This window comes from Giraffa tippelskirchi, chromosome 8 (genome assembly GCF_054371585.1).
Source record: "Giraffa tippelskirchi isolate mGirTip1 chromosome 8, T2T-mGirTip1v1.2.pri, whole genome shotgun sequence".
Lineage (NCBI taxonomy): Eukaryota > Metazoa > Chordata > Mammalia > Artiodactyla > Giraffidae > Giraffa > Giraffa tippelskirchi.
Window position 1 is genome coordinate 85,362,659 of NC_137282.1, and position 26,577 is coordinate 85,389,235.

Consider the following 26,577-nt stretch of genomic DNA (forward strand, 5'->3'; position numbering starts at 1 on the left):
AATTAGACTCTTGTATAGTTGTGTTAAAAATAATTCATTTACTTAACATATATTTATAAAGCACCTACTAAGTGCCAGAAACACTGAGGAACATCAGCGAACAATACTGAGAGTGCTCTTGTACTTGGAGAATATAGTAAATAAATATATATGCATTTCAAGATATATATTTAAAATTAAATATTCAGTTAGTAAGTGCTACAGAAAAATGTTTTAAAAATAAGAAATTATATATCCACCAACAGACATACCATATGAATGGGATTAAACTTTCTTGCTTCTAAAATAATTTGTATTGTTTTTCTTATTAACACATGTTCATTGTAGAAAACACAGAAATGTATTGAGAATAATGAAAATGCCATGGTTAATTTTTATTGCAAATTGCATCTTATGCTTTTAATATTCAGTTTAGCTCAGTCACTCAGTCATGTCCCACTCTTTGTGACCCCATGGACTGCAGCACACCAGGCTTCCCTGTGCATCACCAACTCCCAGAGCTTGCACACACTCATGTCCATTGAGTCAGTGATGCCATTCAACCATCTCATCTTCTGTCGTCCCCTTCTCCTCCTGCCTTCAATCTTTCCCAGCATCAGGGTCTTTCCCAATGAGTCAGTTCTTCACATTAGGTGGCAAAAGTATTGGAGCTTCAGCTTCAGCATCAGTCTTTCCAATGACTATTCAGGACTGATTGCCTTTAGGATTGACTGATTTGATCTCCTTGCAGTCCACTGGACTCTCAGGAGTCTTCTCCAACACCACAGTTCAAAGGCATCAATTCTTCAGTGCTCAGCTTTCTTTATGTAGTATCTCATATAAACTTCATAAATGCTCAACGAAATAAGCATAATTATGATCCCCATTTTATATATGAGATAATTGGAAGGCAAATGAATTAACTTCCCCAAAGTCAACATATATTGGGTGGCAGCTTTGGGGTACAACAAGGTCTGTCTGCTATCCATCTTCAAAGCTCATGCCATTAACATTATACTATCTGTTGCAGTCCAGAGAATTTCCGGCCCAAGAAAGATGTTTCTAGTGTAATCCACATATCCTCTGAACATGTCATGCTAAACTGGAAAAGGGACGTTGAAGATAACACTAAGGTTGCTAATTGGTGGAACTTTTAAAAAATCTCAAACTAATCCCTTTAAGATCTTAGAAGCAGAGAAACTTTTCTAACTGAATTCAGTCAGAGAAAAGCCATACAGAAAAAAGGAGAAGCGATGCAAAGCATGAGAAAGTTTTCACCCACTGTTGTGGACTTTGAAAATGAAGGGGGCTCTGAGCCATAAAATTCTGACAGGCTCCAGAAACTGGGAAGAACTACCTCTAGTGACAGTTAGCCAGAAAGTGGGAGTCTTTGATCTTAAAATCACATGCAGCGCAATTCTTTCAACAATGTAAAGGATCCTAAAAAAGCATTTCCTCCAGAGCCTTCAGGTAAGAGCCCAGGCTGGCACCTTGATTTTGGTCTGATGAAACCCAGAGCAATCAGCTGGGCCTACTGGACTTCTACGGAACTGTGAGATGGTAAATTTGTATAGTTTTAAGCTGCTTAATGTGTGGTAATCTGTTATACCAGGACTAAACAATGAATATAATATTCTTCCTCTCAATAAACACACAAAAAAATCTCTACTCCCACCACCCAGAGATAATCACTGTAAGCATTTGCATATATACCTTTTTATCTTTCTTTGTAGGTATCTAGACATATGGCATAAATTTTAGATTATGCTGAACATACTATTTTTAACATCCTTTCAAACCTAGAATTTCACTGTGACTACGTTCGCACGTTTTTAAAACATTACTCTGGAAGAATTTTAATGGCTAGCACTATGCCACTGAGGTGGCGCAGTGGTAAAGAATCTGCCTGCTCATGCAGGAGGCACAGGTTATGCAGGAATACTGGGTCGGGAAGATTTCCTGCAGTAGGAAATGGCAACCCACTCCAGTATTCTTGCTTGGAGAATTCCATGGAGAGAGGAGCCTGGAGGCCTACAGTCCATGGGCTCTCAAAGAGTCATACACTACTGAGTGATGGAGCGTGCACACACAATGCCACTGAATAGAAAGGCCATAGTTTAATGCCCCACATTTGAATATGTAAGTTGCTCTGAATACTTTGCTAATATTCACGAAAATTGGATATTTAATTAACCATCTTATCCCCTGAGATTCAGACTAGTTTTCCCGAAAACACTATTTGAATACCCTCAAAGAGCCAAGATTCCAAAAACAACCAGAAATCTTTAGTATTAAGATGGCATCTGCTTTTCAACACTATTTCTAAGCTTTGCAGCTTTTTTCTTCAGATGTGAGATTTATTGTTTCAAGTTCTTCAAAATGAATGTTCAGACCTTAAATCATTAATGACTAAAGGCAATGCCAAAGAAAGTTCAAATTACATACAACTGCACTTATGTCATATACTAGCAAGGTAATGCTCAACATTCTTCAAGCTAGGCTTCACTAGTATGTGAACTGAGAACTTCCAGATGTACAAGCTGGATTAGAAAAGGCAGAGGAACCGGAGATCAAATTGCCAACATCTGCTGGATCATAGGAAAAGCAAGAGAATTCCAGAAAAACATCTACTTTTGTTTTATTGACTACACTAAGGCCTTTTACTGTGTGGATCACAACAATCTGTGGAAAATTGTTAAAGAAATGGGAATATCGGACCCAGACTTTACCTGTGTCCTGAGAAACCTGTATGTAGGTCAAGAAGCAACAGTTAAAACCAGACAGGGAGTGCTCGCTTCGGCAGCACATATACTAAAATTGGAACGATACAGAGAAGATTAGCATGGCCCCTGCGCAAGGATGACACGCAAATTCGTGAAGCGTTCCATATTTTTAACAGAAAGAGAAATTAAGGAAACAATACCATTCACCATTGCATCAAAAAGAATAAAATACTTAGGAATATATCTACCTAAAGAAACAAAAGACTTATATATAGAAAACTATAAAACACTGATGAAAGAAATCAAAGAGGACACAAACAGATGGAGAAATATACCGTGTTCATGGATTGGAAGAATTAATATAGTGAAAATGAGTATACTACCCAAAGCAATCTATAGATTCAATGCAATCCCTATCAAGCTACCAATGGTATTTTTCACAGAACTAGAACAAATCATCTCACAATTTGTATGGAAATATAAGAAACCTCGAATAGCCAAAGCAATCTTGAGGAAGAAGAATGGAACTGGAGGAATCAACCTGCCTGACTTCAGGCTCTACTACAAAGCCACAGTCATCAAGACAGTATGGTACTGGCACAAAGATAGAAATATAGATCAATGGAACAAAATAGAAAGCCCAGAGATAAACCCACGCACCTATGGACACCTTATCTTCGACAAAGGAGGCAAGAATATTCAATGGAGAAAAGACAATCTCTTTAACAAGTGGTGCTGGGAAAACTGGTCAACCACTTGTAAAAGAATGAAACTAGAACATTTCCTAACACCGTACACAAAAATAAACTCAAAATGGATTAAAGATCTAAATGTAAGACCAGAAACAATAAAACTCCTAGAGGAAAACATAGGCAAAACACTCTCCGACATAAATCACAGCAGGATCCTCCATGACCCACCTCCTAGAATATTGGAAATAAAAGCAAAAATAAACAAATGGGACCTAATTAAAATTAAAAGCTTTTGCACAACAAAGGAAACTATAAACAAGGTGAAAAGACAGCCCTCAGAATGGGAGAAAATAATAGCAAATGAAGCAACAGACAAACAATTAATATCAAAAATATACAAGCAACTTCTGCAGCTGAATTCCCGAAAAATAAACGACCCAATCAAAAAATGGGCCAAAGAACTAAACAGACATTTCTCCAAAGAAGACATACAGATGGCTAACAAACACATGAAAAGATGCTCAACATCACTCATTATTAGAGAAATGCAAATCAAAACCACAATGAGGTATCATTTCACACCAGTCAGAATGGCTGCTATCCAAAAGTCTACAAGCAATAAATGCTGGAGAGGGTGTGGAGAAAAGGGAACCCTCTTACACTGTTGGTGGGAATGCAAACTAGTACAGCCACTATGGAGAACAGTGTGGAGATTCCTTAAAAAACTGGGAATAGAACTGCCATATGACCCAGCAATCCCACTGCTGGGCATATACACCGAGGAAACCAGAATTGAAAGAGACGCGTGTACCCCAATGTTCATCGCAGCACTGTTTACAATAGCCAGGACATGGAAGCAACCTAGATGTCCATCAGCAGACAAATGGATAAGGAAGCTGTGGTACATATACACAATGGAATATTACTCAGCCATTAAAAAAAATACATTTGAATCGGTTCTACTGAGATGGATGAAACTGGAGCCCATTATACAGAGTGAAGTAAGCCAGAAAGAAAAACAACAATACAGTATACTAATGCATATATATGGAATTTGAAAGATGGTAACGATAACCCTATATGCGAGACAGAATAAGAGACACTGATGCATGGAACAATTTTATGGACTCTGAGGGAGAAGGTGAGGGTGGGACGTTCTGGGAGAATAGCATTGAAACATGTATATTATCATATGTGAAACAGAACACCATTCCATGTTCGATGCATGAGACAAGGGCTCAGGGCCGGGGCAATGGGATGATCCAGAAGGATGGGATGGGGAGGGAGGTGGGTGGGGGGTCCAGGAGGGGGAACACATGTAAACCCATGGCTGATTCATGTCAATGTATGGCAAAAACTATTGCAATGTTGTGAAGTGATTGGCCCCCAACTAAAATAAATAAATTTATAAAAAATAAAATAAAAAAAAAAAAAAAAAAAAAACCAGACAGGGAACGATGGATTGGTTCAAAATTGGGAAAAAGAGTATGTAAAAGCCATATACTGTCACCCTGCTTATTTAACTTATATGCAGAGTACAACAAGCAAAACGCTGGACTGGATGAAGCACAAGCTGGAATCAAGATTGCCAGGGGAAATATCAACAACCTCAGATATGCAGATGATACCACTTTAATGGCAGAAAGTGAAGAACTAAAGAGCCTCTTGATGAAGGTGAAAGAAGAGAGTGAAAAAGCTGCCTTAAAACTCAACATTCAAAAAACAAAGATAATGGCATCTGGTCCCATCACTTTATGGCAAACAGTTGGGGAAAAAGTGAAAATAGTAATAGATTTCATTTTCTTGGGCTTCAAAATCACTGTGGAGGGTGATTGTAGCCATGAAGTTAAAAGACGCTCCTTGGAAGAAAAGCTATGACAAACCTATTAAAAAGTAGAGACATCACTTTGCCGACAAAGATACATCTAGTCAAAGCTATGGTTTTTCCAGTAGTCACGTATAGATGTGAGTGTGGGAGCATAAAAAAAGCTGAGTGCCGAAGAATTGATCCTTTCGAACTGTGGTGTTGGAAAAGACTTTGAGAGCCCCTTGAACAGCAAGGAGATCAAATCAGTCAATCCTAAATTAAATCAACCCTGACTATTTACTGGAAAGACCGATGCTGAAAATGAAGCTCCAATACTTTGGCCACCTGATTTGAAGAGCCAATTCACTGGAAAAGACTCTGATGCTGGGAAAGATTGAGGGCAGGAGGAGAAGGGGGCGACTGAGGATGAGATGGTTGGATGGCATCATTGATTTAGTGGACATGAGTTTGAACAAACTCAGAGAGAAAGTAAAGGACAGGAAAGCCTGGCATGCTGCAGGGGGTTACACAGAATTGAACATGACTTAGTGACTGAACAACAACAGAAAAAAAAAAAAATTATATGTGAACTTACATATAGAAGAAAGCTCAGTTTCCTTCTAAATTGTTTACCATTTAACATAATCCAGCTTTCTTAAACTGTTTCACACCATTGCAATAAATATTGTTCTACAAGTATAGTTATACGTATTACTGAGTGGTTCTTTAGGATAAAGGCCTTGATGTGGAATTACTGAATTCCAAATTATACACCCGTTTAAAGCTTTTTATTCTTCTTCAGAATATCCTAGCTTCTTTTTACAAATATCTTTAGATAAAATCAAATGCTCAAAGGTTTATTGAAGCAGTCTTTGCATTAAAAGCCAGAAAAACTATCTTTGACTCTCAGATCTGTAAACGGCTAAGTTCCTCTAACTGTTTGGCTTCACCTTTTTCCTCAAGTGCAAAATGAGAGTCTTCGTCATAATGATTTCAAAAGAAAGCTGAGGACTTTATGCTCTAAGCAGTGTGTAATAATAATGATCTGGGATTAAATGTATTTCTTAAAACAGTTGCCAGTCTCATGTTGAGTCCATTCAGGGAGAAGTAATAAATATGTCTCTACTGAAACCTCTTATCTTATTAAAGCATATTTCCTTCACAAACATTTACCATGCAGGAAAAAGAAGGGTTGGACCTATTAGAAAATTTTGTGCATTGCTCATTTCCCTAATTATTAATGAATATTGTTCTTCCACATCACAAATTCATTTCTGAACTCATAATTAAATGACTAATAAAGGTAAGGTTTTGTATCCAGTAAAGGAAATGCCAAATGATTTCCTATATTTGATGGCATTTGGGTTTATTAAAAGCACATGACCTCACTCTTCCTGATGCCGACATCAGGGTGCCCCAGAGAGAAGTTGGTGGGAAGAAAACTTGTCAGTTTTTGGTTAGGATTTTAATTATGACGCACCAAAATTCACCTTTTTGTAAAAGAAACCGTGAGAACAAAAGCCAGCTTATATCAACTGAAAGAGGAAGTTTCTAATTTGTTAAACAAAGAAATATTATGACTTGATACATAACACCTGGAGAAATCTCCTAAATATAAGCTAAACTTTAGTCTTTTCCCTGTTCCAGTGAATAGTTATCTGAGCTATTTCCACCATTAACAAAGACCTGGGAATTTCTGTTTCTTAGTAGATAATCCTCACTAGAATGTTCTCACAGATACAAAAAAAATAAATGATCGTACCATGTGCTAAACATGCTTTCAGGTTACTGAAATTCCAGGTGTCATAAAATCCTCATGATTGTTATTGTATTGGATGAATTCCAGTGAAAACAGCACATATGGTTTCATTCTGTAATACAACCAGAGTTTTGAAGAGAATATATCTGTTTTTACTATTTATTTATTCATTTTATTTTTGACTGTGCTCGGTCTTCTTTGACGGTTGTTGTAAGCAGGCTTCTCCTGGTTGAGCTGAGCAGGGGCTACTCTTCATTGCTGTGTAAGGGCTTCTCATTATGGTGGCTTCTCTGTTTCACAGGTTCTAGGGTATGCAGGCTTCAGCAGTTGCAGCACACAGGCTCAGTAGCTGTGGTGCATGGGCTTAGTTGGTCCACAGCATATGGAATCTTCCCAGAGCTGAGATCGAACCCATGTCCCCTGCATTGGCAGGCTGGAGAAAACAGCTCTTTAATGTGTGCAGATTTTGAGCTTACAGATCATGAGTAAGAAAAGCATGTTCAAAAATGATGGTTCTTTAGCTTTGGTCAGTATCAGAATCTCCTGGGGAACCTGGTAAAAATACAAAGGTCTGTGTGGATCACAACAAACTGTGGAATATTCTGAAAGCAATGGGAATACCAGACCACCTGACCTGCCTCTTGAGAATTCTGTATGCAGGTCAGGAAGCAACAGTTAGAACTGGACATGGAACAGACTGGTTCCGAATAGGGAAAGGAGTATGTCAAAGCTGTATATTATCACCCTGCTTATTTAACTTACATGCAGAGTACATCATGAGCAACCCTGGGCTGGATGAAGCACAAGCTGGAATCAAGATTGCCAGGAGAAATATCAATAAGCTCAGATATGCAGATGACACCACCCTTGTGGCAGAAAGTGAAGAACTAAAGAGCCTCTTGATGAAAGTGAAGGAGGAGAGTGAAAAAGTTGGCTTAAAACAACATTCAGAAAACGAAGATCATGGCATCTGGTCCCATCACTTCATGGGAAATAGGTGGGGAAACAGTGGAAACAGTGGCAGACTTTATTTTTGGGGGCTCCAAAATCACTGCAAGGGATGACTGTAGCCATGAAATTAAAAGATGCTTGCTTCTTGGAAGAAAAGTTATGACCAACCTAGACAGCATATTAAAAAGCAGAGATATTACTTTGCCAACAAAGGTCCATCTAGTCAAAGCTATGGTTTTTCCAGTAGTCATGTATGGATGTGAGAGTTGGACTATAAAGAAAGCTGAGTGCAGAAGAATTGATGCTTTTGAACTGTGGTGTTGGAGAAGACTCTTGAGAGTCCCTTGGACTGCAAGGAGATCCAACCGGTCCATCCTAAAGGAGATCAGTCCTGGGTGTTCATTGGAAGGTCTGCTGTTGAAGCTGAAACTCCAATACTTTGGCCACCTGATGCAAAGAACTGACTCATTGGTAAAGCCCCTGATGCTGGGAAAGATTAAAGGTTGGAGGGAAAGGGGATGACAGAGGATGAGATGGTTGGATGGCATTACCGACTCAATGGACATGAGTTTGAGTCAACTCTGGGAGTTGGTGATGGACAGGGAGGCCTGGCGTGCTGCAGACCATGGGGTCACAAAGAGTCAGACACCACTGAGTGACTGAACTGAACTGATCTGAAGCCTATTCTACCCCAGTAAGTCTAGAACTCTCTCTCCAGTTGATTCTGTTACTGATCAAAGTTAGAGAACCACTAATCTAGAACCTTGTTTTAAAGCTGCTGTTTCTTCTTAAGGTGCAAATGAAAAACCTGAGGACCCTACTAAAATGCAGGTTCTGACTCAGTTGTGAACTGGTGTTGGGGGTCAGCCAGGACCCAGGTAGCTAACACCTATGCTCGGTCCACAGACCGCATTCGAGCTATGAGGCCGAGTCTAGTGGCACAATTTCAACTCCTTTATATATGACATCTGCTTCAAGCCAATGTGAATAAAAATTTTCCACTTCCAGCAGCACTTGCCTAGGAGATATCAAAACTGATCGTTGTATTTTATCACAGCTGGCTCTAAACAACTGAAGTTTCCCTGAACTTTGAGTGACCCGGATGCCAGATCTTTACTGAACCTAATTGCAGACACTTTCTGGAAAAATGAAAAATGAGACTATTTTAACCAAGTGTACACACACTTACGGACTTACCCTGCCCTCTCATTTCTATGCTTAATGTAATTATGTACTCCTTTCCCTAGCATATAAAGACCCCTGATTTTCTCCTTCAGCAAATGACTCAGTGAATTGAATTTTTCACTGTTCTTTGTTCTCTTGCCTGGTAAGTTAATGGGTTAGACTTGGTTATTTTTTGTTGCTGGTTTTGCTCTGGAGGTCTTTGTTTTATTCTTTTATATTTGGATATAATTGCCTTACAATGCTGTTAGTTTCTGCTGTACAATGAAGTGAATCAGTTATATGTATGCATATATTCCCTCCCTCTTGGACTTCCCTCCCGCCCGACCCCCACAACCCCACCCATTTAGGTCATCACAGAGCACCCAGATGAGCTCCCTGTGCCATATAGCAATTTCCCACTAGCTATATATTTTATATGGTAGTGTATATATGTCAATTTTAGCCTCCCAGTTTGTTGCACTCTCCCCTTCTCCCCCACCTCCGTGTCCACACGTGTGTCCTCTACTCTGTGTCTCTTTCCCTGTGTTCAAATAGGTTCATCCGGACTGAAAAAGAATTGATTTATTCTTTGATGCTAAGTTTTTAAGACATTGTTATTCCATAACATCTTTGTTAAATCTACTATGCCTTTCTAAAATCATCTGCCTAGGGAATCCCTCCTTTCCCAAAAGGATTTTGCCGTGGTGTTATCACTTAGTGAAAACTTCCATCACCTCCCAGTTGGAGCAACGTGACTATTGCCCACTCCATGCCAGCACCAGACCTCATTCTCTGGTCCTCGTGTACACCTAGCACACGACCGACCATCTGTGAGTTTACATCTTATGTTCTGCACTGCAAAGTGAATACCTTAAAAGTAAGGGTCATTTTTTGTTGTAGTATTTTTGTTATTGTTTTTATGGTTGAATTGAATAGGTGGTGGTAAATAGGAATATTGCCTTCTTATTACTCAGTACATCAGAATTCACAAAGTACTTTTATGTATGTTATATAATATGACCTTAAAATATAAATAAGGAAGGTTTTGTGATGTAAATAAAGCAAGAACCTTCAGAATATGAATAACCTTGAAAGCACATGTAATTAAATGTCCAAAAAAAAGGATTTAAATTCACATTTTTCCTCTAGATGTACATTAATCCATTTTTAATCACAAGCAAAGAAAAAGAACTTTTCTTACCAATTTTTATTTTTAATTTCTTATCAATATAGAGTAAAATAAAATTCTGTGAAAAGATATAGGTCAAAAAGATTTGATGAGGCATAATATATCCCCAAACTACCACACACAGGGGAAGCAGACTGAGCTATAACAGAGGCAGGTATATGGAAGAAATGGGGATACTGACTACTTAGATATGTGTGAAAAGACTAAACCAGCAGGAGAGAAGAGATACCAAGGTCTGCAAAGAAGTCAAGGAGAATTTTAGCCTGAGTTCCTAGCAATAGTTTCTTTCGGCTCCATTCTACTTTCTATTATTCAATTCTACCTTGCAGCTATAGAATTTATTTGTTCATTAACTTTTATTTGCTTATATGTTTTAAAGCATTTAAGGCTGAGTTTTATTTAAAGCATTGCAGAAGACTATATGTGTTTAAAACATCCAATTATAGAATACCAAAAATGATAAGAAACAATACAGCAAAGTTTTTGGTTTGTTTTGCTTTTTTTTTTAAGTCAAGCTTATAGGAAACAGACTCTCTTGCGGACAAAAAAAAAATGCTTAAACTATAGTGGTGGGCAAGCTCAGAAAAGATGGGTTACCTAAGGAGTATGTGTCAATAATAAAAATCCAGTGCTCTGTTTCATAGAATTATTCAGGAAAAGTGGGGAAAAGGCCTTGGGCCCTTTAGGTAATCCAAAGGAAAAATTACCTGCTTCTGGAAGAAAAAAAAGATGTCAAAGAAACTTAACCCTCTGCCTCAGCTCCAGGTGAGGAAAAATCATCTTCCCTGAGAAATTAACTGCATTCTTGTGAATTGGCAGTTGAAAGCACACTACCTTCTTAGTCAATGTGTAACCCAAATTGGTAGGTGGGGCGCAGATAAATTAGGAGTTTGGGATTAACATATATACACTATTGTACATAAAATAGATAATCAGCAAGGACCTACTTATAGCACAGAGAACTACACTCAATATTGTAATAACCTATAAGGGAAAAGAATCTGAAAAAGAATATCTATGTATTTATAGATAAATATTCTTTTTCATATATATCTGAATCACTTTCTGTACACCGAAAACTAACACAACATTGTAAATTTAACTATATTTCAAAAAAAAGAAAAAAAATGTGTAAACAAAACAACTCCAAAGCAAGAAAGAAGCTTCACATAATTCTAAGCTTAATTAATATCTTAAGTATCTTACAAAGCAAAGTAGAATATATCAAACTAAAGCTGCCAAATTATGCTTCCCCCCAAAAAAAAGCCCTGAAGAGGAAGCACTAGCAGAAATGAAAACTAGATTTGAAAATTAAATTTGAAAGCACTTTAGGTATTATAATTATCAGAATCAAAGTACAAAATAAATATAAATACTACATATACCTAGGGAAACAAAACATCAAGTGAGAAACAAGAAAAGCAGATAACTAGGATTAAATTTACAGAAAGAGAGAACTGATGCGGTAAACTGATTATGAAATGAACTTAGTGCTTCATCCCTCCCTATAATTTACAACAACCTGTGCGATGTAACTTGAGATCCTCTCAGCAAATGGTGGAGTCTATTTCCCCAGTCTTACAGGCTGGGCTTGTGCAGAAGTAATGGTGTGCAGGCCTGACTTATCCATTAGTTTTGGTGGTCACAATGCTGAGAGTCCACAATACTTTTAGAGGCTCATAAAAGTGTTTAATCATAATTTCTTTTCAAACCAGAATAAAGAGAAATTGAGTAATGAATATATAGTAATTGTAATGAGTACAGTCTAGATTACATTCATCTTTATTCCAAGGCAGTTATAAAAGACAGTTTTTAATACTATTTTATGACATGAGATCCACAAAGGAAAAGATGCCAAGGGCTTCCAAAAATAATAATGAAACCTGATAATGTGCTCATGTTAGTCCAGGGCTGAATAGGCCTTGTGGGCTTCTGCTTGTTCTATTGTAACCCTGTCACCACGACACAAACATTCATTGTCTTGCCTACTGTAGAAGGAGAGATACCTGGAGCAGACTGACTCACCCCAGACGAGGCCCCAGACATTTTGGCTGAAACCAGCAAAATCAGCAAAGCCACAAAGCCAACCCACAGATGCTTGTAATATGTAAGTGAGCCCAATCAAGCCCAGAAGATCAGAAGCCCAGAAGACCTGCTGACCTGGTTCATGAGCAATAATACATGCTTGTTGTTCTAAGCCACTGAGTTTTGGGGTGGTTTGCTACGGAGCAGTAACAAATTGATACCAATAAATTGAAATAAAACTCCTGCATTGAAGCCAAAAGAGACAAAGTGAAACTTTCAAACTAAAAGCATGGAAGATAAGAAGGAAAAGTTTAAAATATGTCTGTTGGAGTTTCCCATGGCAGCAGTAGGAAGACTATATATGAAATGATGATGACTAAATATTTTGGAATTGGTAAAGGACTCGGACTATAGTTCCAGGAAGGACAATAAATTCTAAAAAGCAGAATAAAAGGAATCTATACTTAACACATCAAAGTGAAAAAGCAAAACAGCAAAAATAAAACATATGAAAGCAGGTAGATTAGAGGAGGCAATGTCACAAAGGTATGGAAGATAAATAATGCTTTCTATATTCACTGTATGGGCACAAATTCCATGCAAATCACGTATTCCATTTAATCTTCCTTCATCACCTAACACTGGGAGAGATTTTTATTCTCTTCTGGGTTTTCAGGACACTCCGTGGGAACCTCTTACGTAGTATGTATCTCATAATTCTTATTATCATTGTTATTCACGGATATGACCAAACATTTTTTTTTTTGAGCCAGACCTAATCAAGCAACTGGCCCGAACTTTTTATTTAATAAGGGAAATTACCTTCTTTAATTCAAAAGCATCCTGGAAAATAATAGTAATACATTTGGCCTTCAGTATTCAACCAACTGTAGATCAAAAATGATCTTTTAAAAAAGAAATCTAGAAAGTTCCAAAAAGCAAAACTGAATTTGCTGTGCGCTTCCACAACTATTTACATAACATTTGTATTGTATTTATAACTATTTGAAATGGCAACCCACTCCAGTATTCTTGCCTGGGAAATTCCAAGGACAGAGGAGTCTGGCAGGCTACAGTCCATGGGATCACAAAGAGTCAGACACAACTGAGTGACTGAGCAGGCATGCACACATATGATTTACATCATATTAGGTATTATAAAGGACTTCCCTGGTAGCTGAGATGGTAAAGAATCTGCCTGCAAATGCAGGAGACGGGTTCAGTCCCTTGGTCAAGAAGATCCCATGGAGAAGGGAATGGCAACTCACTCCAGTATTCTTGCTGGGAAATCCATGGACAGAGGAGCCTGGCAGGCTACAGTCCACAGGGTCACAAAGAGTCAGACACAACTGAGCCACTAATACTATACTATAGATATTATAAGTTATCTAGAAATGACTTAAGGTATGTGGGAAGGTGTGCATAGGCTATATGCAAATACAATCCACTTAGCATAAGGGACTTGAGCATTCAAGGATTTTGGTTTCCAGTGGATATCCTAGAACCAATCTGCAGCAGATACTGAGAAACAACTGCATTAATACACCACTACTTGCTTTTGGATAGTCAGTCTTAACAAAATATTGATATACTTTCTCATATTTTTTCACTTTTGTCTGGTCAAAAACCTTAAAAGATCTAATTGTCAGGAGCTCAATGTTTTATTTTTTCATGTCCGACTCTTTGGGACCCCATGAACAGCAGCACATCAGGCTTCTCTGCCCTTCATTATCTCCCTGAGTTTACAACTTAGCAACTGAGCAACGATGTTTTATTATACTTCTCAATGTCCACATTTAAAACATATTACAATTCTAGTTAACAGCAGTGCATCGACAGAAAATGCAAACAGTAGAGAACATCTCAAAGTGGAGTACATGTTAAAGATACTTTCAAAAGCCTTACTATATAAATTTTAGTATGTTTTTTAAAATTTTTTAATAAATTTTTTAAAATAAATAAATACATGTTTAATAGAACTGTACATTTCCCTATAATACAGACACATACTGTCTCTTCATCTTTCCAATACATTTATTTTCCAATTTTGGAATAGTAAATATTCACTTTCTACATTACTATGTACATGAAATGCTAGTCAGAGCTGTGTCATGTAGTAAAAAGTGATTACCTTCCTTTTCTTGCATATTTATTTTTCTCCATAAATTATATTTGTCTTAATTTTTTCTAGTTATTTTACTGTTTAGAGCAGTTTTAGACTCCCAGAAAAACTGAGTAGAATAATTATCCGAAGTTTTCGTAGAAGTTTGTATGTTTTTTTAATTCATATTCAAGGTCTTCCCGAAGTGCTTCAATACACTCTCAAAACATTTAAGTACATTATGCTTTCAATTTTGTCATTTGGAAGAAAGCTTCCTGGAACTTTTATGACTTCTCCTATCTTGATTGTCTTCTATGATGACTAAACAGTCCTCTGCATCAAGGATTACATGATTTTTAAGTCTTTGAAGCCCTTCCCACCAGCAAAGTGACTAGCATATTGTGAGCCTTCAGGAATTTATTAAACAATAACCCTACTACAAGAAGAAAGCAAGTGGGAAGAGTCTGCGTGATTGAGCTACTTGCTCTGGGATATTTGACTAAACAGACAGTCCACAATAGTTCAACAAGGGCACCAGTCTCTAGTAGTTCAACAAGGGCTCCTAAATCTGGAACTCTGGAGCTTTGCCTCACTGATCAATTCAGTCTATCAACTGACAAGGCCATTTATTTAGCTGACCTGTTATTTGGGTATCATATGGTACTGCCTGTCACATATTTGTCAGATTTGACCTTCTTGGTCTCCTAGTCTTTCATTTTACAGAAATAGATAATGAAAAACAAAATACATAAGTACCATTGCATCATCATGGTCTGCAGAGCACATTTCAATGTCCCTGAAGATAATCAATGCAGATAAATTGATCTCTGAAATCAAGAGAATCTCCTTTCTTTCAACTTAATTGAAACTATCCTACAAATCAAATGTACTAATAGGTGAGGAAGGCAATTATATAATTCTTTTATGAATTTCATGTTTATGTTTCTCCTCCTTGCTGTAGAAACTATTGTGTTTACAAGCAGTACAATAGAAAAAAGCAATGAGTAGATCAAATTTAAAAAGTAGAGGCCCAGCTCTAGAATCTATTCATTAGGCAATTGAATAATTTCTCTGTTTCTACATGATCATATAAAAAATAATAATAAGAATGAATATCCACTCTCAGTTTCAGTACTGCATTGACCATATGACAGAACAAAGAGTACAACATTTTATAAATCTTAAAGTACACTGAAAATACTTTACTTATATATTTTAGACAAAACCATGTGTTCAAGATTCATTAAATACATCAGAAAAGAATAAAAGGCCATAGATACAAAAATACTATAGGGTGACCATGAAGGATCATGGCTACTGAGCACGGGATCTAGAGAAAATCAACTATGGTTCAAATTCCAGCTTTACCACATACTAGTTGAGTGACAACAGATAATTCACAACTCCTTTCTTTTCTTGATATTTTTATCTGTAAAATAGGAATAATAATGGAATGTAAGTAAAGAAGTGTGTAAAGCATGTAACCCAATATCCAGCATATGGTCATTATATAGTATAGTTGAGATATTTTTTCATTTGTTATTATTAGTGTTGAACACTAACTGTAACTAGTCAGTTCAGTCGCTCAGTCATGTCTGACTCTTTGCAACCCCATGGACTGCAGCATGCCAGGCCTCCCTGTCCATCACCAACTCCCAGAGTTGACTCAAACTCATGTCCATTGAGTCGGTGATGCCATTCAACCATCTCATCCTCTGTTGTTCCCTTCTCCTGCCTTCAATCTTTCCCAGCATGAGGGTCTATACCAATGAGTCAGTTCTTTGCATCAGGTGGCCAAAGTATTGGAGTTTCAGCTTCAACATCTGTCCTTCCAATGAAAATTCAGAATTGATTTCCTTTAGAATGGACCAGTTGGATCTCCTTGCAGTCCAAGGGACTCTCAAGAGTCTTCTCCAACACCACAGTTCAAAAGCATCAATTCTTCGGTGCTCAGCTTTCTTTGTAGTCCAACTCTCACATCCATACATGACTACTGGAAAAACCATAGCCTTGACTAGACAGACCTTTGTTGGCAAAGTAATGTCTCTGTTTTTAATATGCTGTCTAGGTTGGTCATAACTTTTCTTCCAAGGAGCAAGCGTCTTTTAATTTCATGGCTACAGTCACCATCTGCAGTGATTTTGGAGCCCCCAAAAATAAAGTCTGACACTGTTTCCCCATCTATTTCCCATGAAGTGATGGGACCGGATGCCATGATCTTAGTTTTCTGAATGTTGAGCTTTAAGCCAACTTTTTCTCTCTCCTCTTTCACTTTCATCAAGAGGCTCTTTAGGTCTTCTTCACTTTCTGCCATAAGGGTGGTGTCATCTGCATATCTGAGCTCATTGATATTTCTCCTGGCAATCTTGATTCCAGCTTGTACTTCATCCAGCCCAGGGTTTCTCATGATGTACTCTGAATATAAGTTAAATAAGCAGGGTGACAATATACAGCCTTGACGTACACCTTTTCCTATTTGGAACCAGCCTGTTGTTCCATGTCCAGTTCTAACTGTTGCTTCCTGACCTGCATACCGATTTCTCAAGAGGCAGGTCAGGTGGTCTGGTATTCCCATCTCTAGAAGAATTTTACACAGTTTATTGTGATCCACACAAAGGCTTTGGCATAGTCAATAAAGCAGAAACATGTCTTTCTGGAACTCTCTTGCTTTTTCGATGATCCAACGGATGTTGGCAATTTGATCTCTAGTTCCCCTGCCTTTTCTAAATCCAGCTGGAACATCTGGAAGTTCACGGTTCACATATTATTGAAGCCTGGCTTGGAAATTTTTGAGCATTACTTTACTAGCGTGTGAGATGAGTGTTATTGTGCAGTAATTTGAGAATTCTTTGCCATTGCCTTTCTTTGGGACTGGAATGAAAACTGACCTTTTCCAGTCCTGTGGCCACTGCTGAGCTTTCCAAATTTGCTGGCATATTGAGTGTAGCACTTTCACAGCATCATCTTTTAGGATTTGAAATGGCTCAACTGGAATTCCATCACCTCCACTAGCTTTGTTTGTAGTGATGCTTCCTAAGGCCCACTTGACTTCACATTCCAGGATGTCTGGGTCTAGGTGAGTGATCACACCATTGTGATTATCTGGGTTGTGAAGATCTTTTTTGTATACCTTTTCTTAATATCTTCTGCTTCATAATTTTATTTACCTTAATTCTTCTGCCAAAATCTATATCATTCTGTAGGACTATTTTCTAGTTATAGGAAACATACAGTTATTTCATTAGAATAACTGATGACACATTATAACACCATAGAATTTGAAGCTAAAATAAAACTTTAGAGGAGATTTCATCTAACTTACTTTGCAGATAAGAAAATGGAGGTACAGAGAATGCACCCACTTGATTAAGATCACACTACTTGTAGTGGCAGGTTTTACAGTAAAATCCCGAGCCTTTGACATCTAAATACTAAAGATTGCTGCCTTCTGGATACCTTCAGTTATTTCCAAAGATATACCAAAAACATCATCTTCTAAGTCATAAGAATTACTAGTTGTATATTCTATTTTAACATCAGTGGGCTCTTTTTACACACTGCTCCTTTGTGTAACTTTGTCGTAAAATGTAAAAGAATGTTCAAACTACTATGTATTACATGTATGTATTATATATACATTTATGGGAAGTTAGAAACTCACACTTGGCTAGTTATTAGTTATCACTTACTGGAAGTAGAGCTGCCTGGAGAAAGTCAACAACTCATAGTATATTTTCAATTAGCTCCTGCAACTTTTCATTTTGAAGCTTTAGAATACTAGTTAAATCCACTACACTCATCTCAGTTTTCAATTATGATAATCCCCATTTGAAATGTGACTACAAAAATAGCTGGCTTTGTACTTACTCTACAACCTGTTGTATTCTTCAGTGTGATATTTTTAGTGCCAACCTTATACAAAATGGGGGCTTCCCAGGTGGCGTTAGTGGTAAAGAATTCACCTGCCAATGCAGGAGACCATAGAGACCCGGGTTCGATCCCTGAGTCAGGAAGATACCCGGAGGACAACATGGCAACCCACTTCCATATTCATAGCTGGAGAATCCCATGGACATAGGAGCCTGGCTGGCCACAATCCATAGGGTCGCAAAGAGCTGGACAAACTGAAGCAACTTAGCATGCACACATGTATACAAAAATAATAAAACTAAATAGAATAGAAAACAAAAAAGAGGCAATAAAAAAAAAAAAAAACAGAAACCTGTAGGTAACCTCAATAACTTTCCAGACTTTAGTAATTTCTATCTGGTGAAAAGAATCCATACAACTTCAAAACATTTCTGCGCAAATCCTGAGTTTCCCTGTGAGATGGGAGAATGACAGGTATACCCATCCTAAAATACAGTAAACCAGAACAATTTCCCCAGCACAGCCCTTAGGTGGCTTCATGCCAGCCACTGCTGCTAGGTAGATGAGCAAAAACTGAAGGAAGCAAGCAGTGAGGAAAGACACATTTAACAGCTCATCCTGATTTCATGGGAGTTCCTTGACATTGGTTTCGACCTAGTTTTATTAACATTTGGATACTACATAGTGAAGACTTGGAGGAGGAAAATCCAACAGGATTTGCACTGAGTATCTCCTCTTTGGTATATTTTTTAATATTTGAAATCCCACAGGAAAGTTCAGAAAAGTAAGACAGTTTATTGATAAGAAATCAAAGCAATGCCATAGTGAAGTGAAAGAGTTAGTTGTTCAGTCGAGTCCAACTCTTTGCAGCCCCGTGGACTGCACTCCTCCAGGCTCTTCTGTCCATGGGATTCTCCAGGCAAGAATACTTGAGTGGGTTGCAATTCCCTTCTCCAGGGGATCTTTCCAACCCAGGGATTGAACCCAGGTCTCCTGCATTGCGGGCAAATTCTTTACCATCTTAGTCACCAGAGAAGCCCTTCATTGATAAGAAATGAAAGCAACATCATAATTTTTCTAAGTGGTGTTTCATAAATTAATTATAATCTTTAATTGTGACTAAATTGTAAAATAATCCAGGGCAGGACCCACACCCCTTGCTATCTTCTTTCCTGATCCACTGTGTGACCTATGAGAAAGTGAAGTGAAAGTCTGTCGGTCGTGTCTGACTCTTTGTGACCCCATGGACTGCACAGTCCATGGACTTCTCCAGGCCAGAACACTAGAGTGGGTAGCTTTTCCCTTCTCCAGGGAATCTTCCCAACCCAGGGATCGAACCCAGGTCTCCTGCATCACAGGCGGATTTTTTTACCAGTTGAACCACAGTGGAAGCCCAAGAATACTGGAATGAGTAGCCTATCCCTTCTCCAGGGCATCTTCCCAACCCACGAATCAAACCAGGGTCTCCTGCATTGCAGGTAGATTCTTTACCAACTGAGCTACCAGGGAAGCCCTGTGACCTATGAGAGCCCCCAGTAAACTAGAACTGGAGCTCAGGCCTGTGCTGTTTCTGCTCTGCCTGGACTGCCTACTGGATGCAGGGATTTGTGTGTGTGTGTGTGCGCGCGCGCACGTGTGCTCTCCTAAGGTCCAGTGCACACTGCTCTCCATGTCATCAACATATTATTCTTTTGGTCATAAATTCCCTTTGAGTTCAGCTAAGGTAATGGAGTCAGCCTATTTAATACAGAGGCAGTCAGTGCTTTGCCTCTGTATTAAAAAAAGTCTATCTCTTTGTTTTCAATATGGGGTTGCTTTTTTTTTTAAACAGAAGTTAGTATACTTCCCAAAGGATAAGTTCATGCTTGTTGAAAGGAAACCAAAAATACAAAGGCCACATGTTATTTATTCATTATGTTTTGTAATTATAGGAAATTTTCAGTACATACAAAATTATAGGAAATTTTAAGCATATACAAAAGGTAGGAAGAATACTATGACCTGTTCCCATATGCCCATTACTCAGCTTCAACAATGAATTCAAGCAAATCTACATCTGTTATTAATTCAAAGCAATCTACATCCTTTACCTACTCATTCTCCTCATCGTGTTTTGAAGAAGATATTATTATGTATTTCAAACATTTCAATATTTTATCTTTAAAAGATAGGGATGCTTTTCAAAACATACATAATCATAATACCATTATAGATTTAAAATAATCAACAATAATTCCTTCATACTAGCCAGTATCCAGTCAGTGAGAACCTCTGCTTGCAGCTGTAACAGAGGAGCTTGTAACAAAACTGTTCAGTTTACCAAGGACTAGAAAAGACGGATGAGATACACCTCTGATGCTTGAAGTTGTTCGGGAGTTTTGGGGGCAGGTAGGACTTGAAGGGTCAGGACCCCTAGGAAGGAAGCTCACGGAGGGAAGCTTAACATTCTTCATGCCGCTACTTTTTTGACAGCATATGCCAGTTCTTCTGCTTCAAAAGTGAGAGTCTGAGAAGTTACGTAAAAGTAAGTAGAGACCCCTACTAAGAGGCAGACAAGGAAACAGAGATTGGCATCTGCTTGGACTGGGAAAAGAAAAGCTGGAACTTAGACCTGCTAAAACAACCAGGACTTGAGAAGCTAAGATTCTTGGGCAAAGGGAGAACGAGAAAAGCAGTCAGTTCAACAGTCTTTGCTGGTTTTCCCCTTGAGTCAGGGGCCACATCGTTACACATGCAGGGCAAGAATCCAAGAACCCAAGTGGATGCAGCAGGAAAGCCAAACAGCACTTTCAGCATTGTTACAATGCTAGGGAGACCCAAAAAATGGAGTTCTGCGTCTTACCAGACTTCATATCCTTGATTTGAACCCCAGAGGGTCACACCCTAGCTGGGGGAAAACAGAAGTAAACTGAGTGAGTAATACAGGGTGATCGGTTGATAATTAGTCAGATTAATAGGGTGTCTCCTTTCAAAAGGAAGAGTGGCAACTTTTCAAACACAATGTTGGACAATATGCCAAGAAACATGACCAAAACTAAAAATACTCACAGGTGTTTTAGATACTAGAATTACCAGAAACGGTTTTAAAAAAAATAACTGTGATTAGTATTACATTCACAAAAATATGCATCAAACTGGAAAATTTGAGAACTGGAAAATATGTTTCCTTAGAAAAAGAACTGTACATTCTACCAGAAATACTTCCATAAAGAGAGGCGTCAGCTCAGCACTAATTGGCTACCCTGAGGTACAGTTCACATAGAAAAGTCACGATAAACAACTTTGTTTCTTCATTTACAAGTTTTAAAAATAATAACTTGGTTCACCAGCATCTTTCAACAGTGGCCATTTATATTTGTAGTAGCATCATGAATTCATGGATTTAAAACATTTGATATATCTAGCTCATTTTATTTGTAACTCACTTTGGTGCTCCAATTAATGGAAGCCTATTCAAATTGACTCCAAAAAGGTTCAGGAGAACCTTTTTGCTATCATCTCAGTTCTCACTGATAACTTCCCAGGCCACAGATTTGAAGTCCAAATCATTTTCAAGGAAATAGAAGCATTATTAGAACATATACATGCGCATACACACATATGTTTGTATGTATGTATATATACATATGTATATATATATATATTAGAAATGTTATCCAGAATAGTCACAGTTCCTGACTGAAAATAAATGAAGAAAATCTAACATTAAAGAACAGATGAAATCCCTCTACTTACAATACATTTCCATCAACTACCTGCCTCCCCTGGTGGCGGTGGTTCAGTCACTAAGTTGTGTTCTACTCTTGGGACCCCATGGACTGTAGCCCTCGGGGCTCCTCCGTCCCTGGGATTTCCCAGGCAAGAACACTGCAGTGGGCTGCCATTTCCTTCTCCAGGGATCTTATTGACCCATGGATCGAACCCACGTTTCTTGCACTGGCAGGTGGATTTCTTACTGCTGAGCCACCAGAGAAGCCCGCCGTTTGCCCTAACTACCATATATTTTGTAACCCTATATATGGACCTACAAGAGAAGAAGGAGAAAAGATGCCAGTGTTATTTCTTCTTTGAGGACTGATAAAGAGGAAACTGTCTTAAGATACAGTGAGGCAACTATTTTTAAACTCTTGCATCATGCAGGCTGAGTTTGGTCTATGTAAAAGAAAAAAAAATGTGACTATAGGAAGGTAGGGAGAGTGGAGAAAAACAGAATTTCTGAAGAAGATTATAGCATCGCCTTTGAAAGCAAAAAACTATTTCTTGGGTGCATGTGATGGTGTGGAGACAAACCCTCTGAGAAAAAAAAAAAAAACCAAAACAGAAGAAGATAAACAGGACGATTTTTAGGCATGTGGTTCTTTCCAAACTTCTAATTTCATAGGATCATTTCACCAAAAATAAAATTGTCATAGTTTCTTATTGTTTGTCATGTTAAGGCTGGATAATTGGCATCCTATTGTTTGTACAGGACAAAATATTACAGGAAAAAACACCATGGGACTTGGGTGCCTCTGGGTTCTCGTGGGAACGAGAAGGTTCTTAGTGAGAGGGAGAAAATATTCAAACAGCATAACCACAAGCTCACTAATGGCCATTTTCTGCTTAAGTGTGGAAATTGAGGGTATTCTGCATGTTTCACTTATTTTTCAAACATTTGAAAATACATTTTTTTTTTCAAAAGTAAAGCAGGAAGACTGGAATATTTATTATAACTCTTGTCATTGTTTTTGCCTTGGTAAAAACATTTGCAGCATTCAGAGAAAAGTATAGTTAAAGCTATGTACTTTGTAATCTGTACTTATTTAGTTTTGTGTAATAGCCTTAGGTAAACCTTTCTCAATTATTTGTGGTTGTGAAAAATAATAATAATAGTAACATTAATGTAGTATAGTATTAGTTTCTTCCTGCTGCTCTAACAGATTGCCACAAACTTAGTGGTTTAAAACAACACAGATTTATTGTACAGTTCTGGAGGTCAAAGGTGTACAGTGGATCTCAGGAAACTCAAATCCAGGTTCAAATTCAGTCAGTAGGGCTGCACTCCTGAAGGCTCTAAGAAAGAATCCATTTCCTTTCCTTTTACAGCTTCTAGGTATTGCCTGCATTCACTGGCTCACAGCCCTGTATTACTGTAACCTCTGACCCTGGTCACATCTCTTTCCCTGGTTCTGATTCTCCAGCCTCCCTCTTTCACATTTAAAGACCCTGTGGTTACACTGGGCTCAATGGATAATTCAGGAAAATCTTTCCATCTGAAGATGCTTAGTTTAATCACATCTGCAATGTCCTCTTTGCCATGTAAGGTAATATATTTACAGGTTCCTGGGATGAGTACACAGACATCTCTTCTTTACATCCTTTTCCCTCTACCATACTACCGACTCAACGTAAAGTCTCCAAATAGGCATTAAAAGAGAACAGCTCATGTGGTCATGTTATTTGGGGAGACCAGAGCAGGTCTCTTGGCAGTTCAGGAGTCAGCTGCCTGAGCTTCCCTCAGGAAAGACTGGACTTGAGCCAAAGCCACTTCATGCTCTCCCTCAGGTCCATTTTTTTTTCTGACTTGTTTTCTGTGTCAAACCCATCAAAGCTGTAACCCCTCAAATACTATGAGTTGGGCCTGTGGTCTTCTTTGTCGTTTTCAACATTGCTATCCGTTTTGGTGTGAGTCCACATGTGTGTATGCATGTGTGTAAGTGTGTGTGACTTCATATATCTTTAGTTGAAAGTTGAGAGCACAGTCATGGGCTGCCACCAAGACAACTAGAAGTCTTCCCATCTCCTTTGAGTTTTAGTTTTATTTGCTGTCACTGTCATTACTGCCTTTTTTAATTTGATTTTCAGTTTTCTGAATATCATGTCCACTTTAGGTTTTATGTTCACTGTAACCAATTATGTCATGGAATCTAAGGCTAGCATTTCTTCAAGACATTATTTTGTTCATAGCAAACAAAATCAAAGATAAGCTTTTGAGCAGGCACAACACCTCAGACATCACTACTTGATGCAGGTTCTATTTACTAATGAGCTCTGTTGCACCTTCAAGGTCCTTCTCATCCCCTCCTTTTGGGGAGCCACCACCAACCAATGTAGACATGTGATATTAAGTTTGTGTGACATCATGGGTAGAATGATCTCATTTTGCTTGAGTGGTTTATTCAGTTAACAAGTACTTATTAAGCCTCTACTATGCACTAGGCACTGTGATCTTTCCTGGAGATAAACGGTAAAGAAAAGTATATTCTATGCCATCAAGAAGCACTCAGTTTATTGGTAGAGACAAAGGTACACACAAAGTGAAAGGTGCTAAACAGATGTAAGCCCAGGATGCCCAGGAGCACCTGGACCAAGCATCTATCATTATGCTGAGGGTCAGGAATGACCTCTTAAAGGACACAGAGACCTGATGGATAAATGGGAGTTAGTCAAGCAGAGAAGAGAGACAGAGACATCCAGGTATTCCTTAAGCCCTTCTTAGCATTTACCCCATTTACCTCATTGCTCTGCTTAACCACTTCTCTGGGAAATTCTTTCTCCCAAGAACTCCTGTGCCTCAGGTATTTCATGGAATTGTGGATGCCAGAAATGTTATTATCTCATGGTGAATCACTTCTCTTTGCTGGTGGTCCTGAAATTGTAAAGAAATGACATAAACTTGCTGCAGTTCTTACTTGGGAAAACCTCCAAAAAAGTCTCTTTACTCGTCTTTCTTTTTACAGAACTCTGCCCTCCATTGTCTCCTTAGGGGGGAGGAGTCCCTGAGCCAAGTTCCTCAGCCTCAGTGAACTTCTCTGAACTCCTTTACGTTGGTCTCGATGAGCCACCTCTACCCACCCATGTCTGCTTTCATTGGTAACTCCACAGCAAAGAGGTTTTGAGACTTCAAATCATAAAGACAACCTCTTATCGTACCCTCATTAAGTGTATATATTGATTTAGTGATCATATGGGAAAGATGTGCTCTGAGGATTTTTTTTTTTGATAGTTTTTTCATGGAAATGGCTCTGAGGAGAGTTTGGAAGAGTCAACAATGTACAAACATATGGAATAATGGCCAAGGAATATGGGCAAGGATCCACTGTCCTCAAACTTCTTTTTCTCTGTCTCAGCCTTGCTTTTGATTCCTTAATTCAATATCACTACTTTTGAGTTGCCCACATGAATGTTTATGGGGTGAATCATACTATATCTATAGTATAAGCTTAATAACATCAACCTCTACTGATATTCTAGCTTAGATGTCTCCCAGTTTTGTTTTTCTATTAGATTAGCTACAACTAGCAGAGAAGTGGTCTATGAAACTAGAACCTTGCACAGAAATTTTCAAGTAGGATATGTTTAAAAGGATTTGAACAAAAAATCACCATCAGAGCAAAACATTTCTCCAGTTATACTCTCCATTAAATATTAAGTATGCAATGGGAAAACAAGTTGAAAATATAAATATATAATAATTGAATTATTACAAGTTTAGAAGCCAAAGAGACACATAAACATGTTTCATATGTGAACTAAATATCTCCTCCCTCTCTACTTTCACTGGCAGGAAATATATTAGTATATGATTTTTCTGTTTAACCCTGAGAAGCAAAGGCCAAGTGACAGCTTTAAAAGTTGACCTTGAATAAGTTATCAGTTGCAGCACTTCTCTAAATCTTGGACTCAATTTACTCTGTTTAAGTGTAGCCTCTTTTATGTTTATCCTTAGATATTTTAACAAAGCGTCATAATGTTATTTTTTATAGTGTAAGCACACGGACAAACATACTACTTTTAACTCTTATTTAATCACCTGCTTTTAACTCTCATTTAATCATCTGGTTGGTGAGTCTAGGACAGTACAGCAAATTATTAGCCTAAAACTGCAAACCAGAGAGTTAAAAAAAAAAACAAAACAAAATAAAGAATTTTAAAAAGCAACCCTACAAGTCAGAGTCATAAAACAATTGCAAGCATCTCAAAATATACACTGAAATAATAAAATCTCAATGAACTGAACCTAAACTGCACACACGTACACTGCTAGATCTTTTAACTACTAGAAGTATTTTTAATATTTAACTTTTTACAAGGAAGGATATGAGAAAGGGAGAAAAACGTATTATATTCAGAGATAAATTAACATGGCAGTTTTCAGCATAAATCCCGGGGATGAGACCACATTCTGTCTAGCCTCCCAAGCTTCTGTACTATAATGCTCTGTGTTTAATCTGCAGGCTTCAAAGTGAGGAGAATGATTTAATGCATTTGAGAAAACATTTTGAATAACAGCTTTAAAGCAAAAAGGGGTTTTCCACGTTAGCCACAGCTGACCACA

At 38.0% G+C, this 26,577-nt stretch overlaps 1 long non-coding RNA gene and 1 other non-coding gene across 11 annotated transcripts in view; one reads left to right on the forward strand and one right to left on the reverse strand.

Moving 5' to 3' along the window:
* The window catches only part of LOC145516377 (uncharacterized), a 523,613-nt gene that overhangs the window by 161,467 nt on the left and 335,569 nt on the right, over positions 1-26,577 (reverse strand). For 6 of the 10 annotated variants that reach the window (XR_014061342.1, XR_014061343.1, XR_014061332.1 and 3 more), the window contains one exon: positions 24,755-24,888. This is a non-coding gene — a long non-coding RNA (uncharacterized LOC145516377). Of the gene's footprint in view, positions 1-22,446; positions 24,889-26,577 lie in introns of those variants that run through there. The other 4 variants (XR_014061331.1, XR_014061341.1, XR_014061345.1 and 1 more) reach the window with 4 other exon arrangements.
* LOC145519217 (U6 spliceosomal RNA) lies at positions 2,767-2,873 on the forward strand. Its single transcript, XR_014063635.1, has one exon. It is a non-coding gene; the product is annotated as a U6 spliceosomal RNA (small nuclear RNA).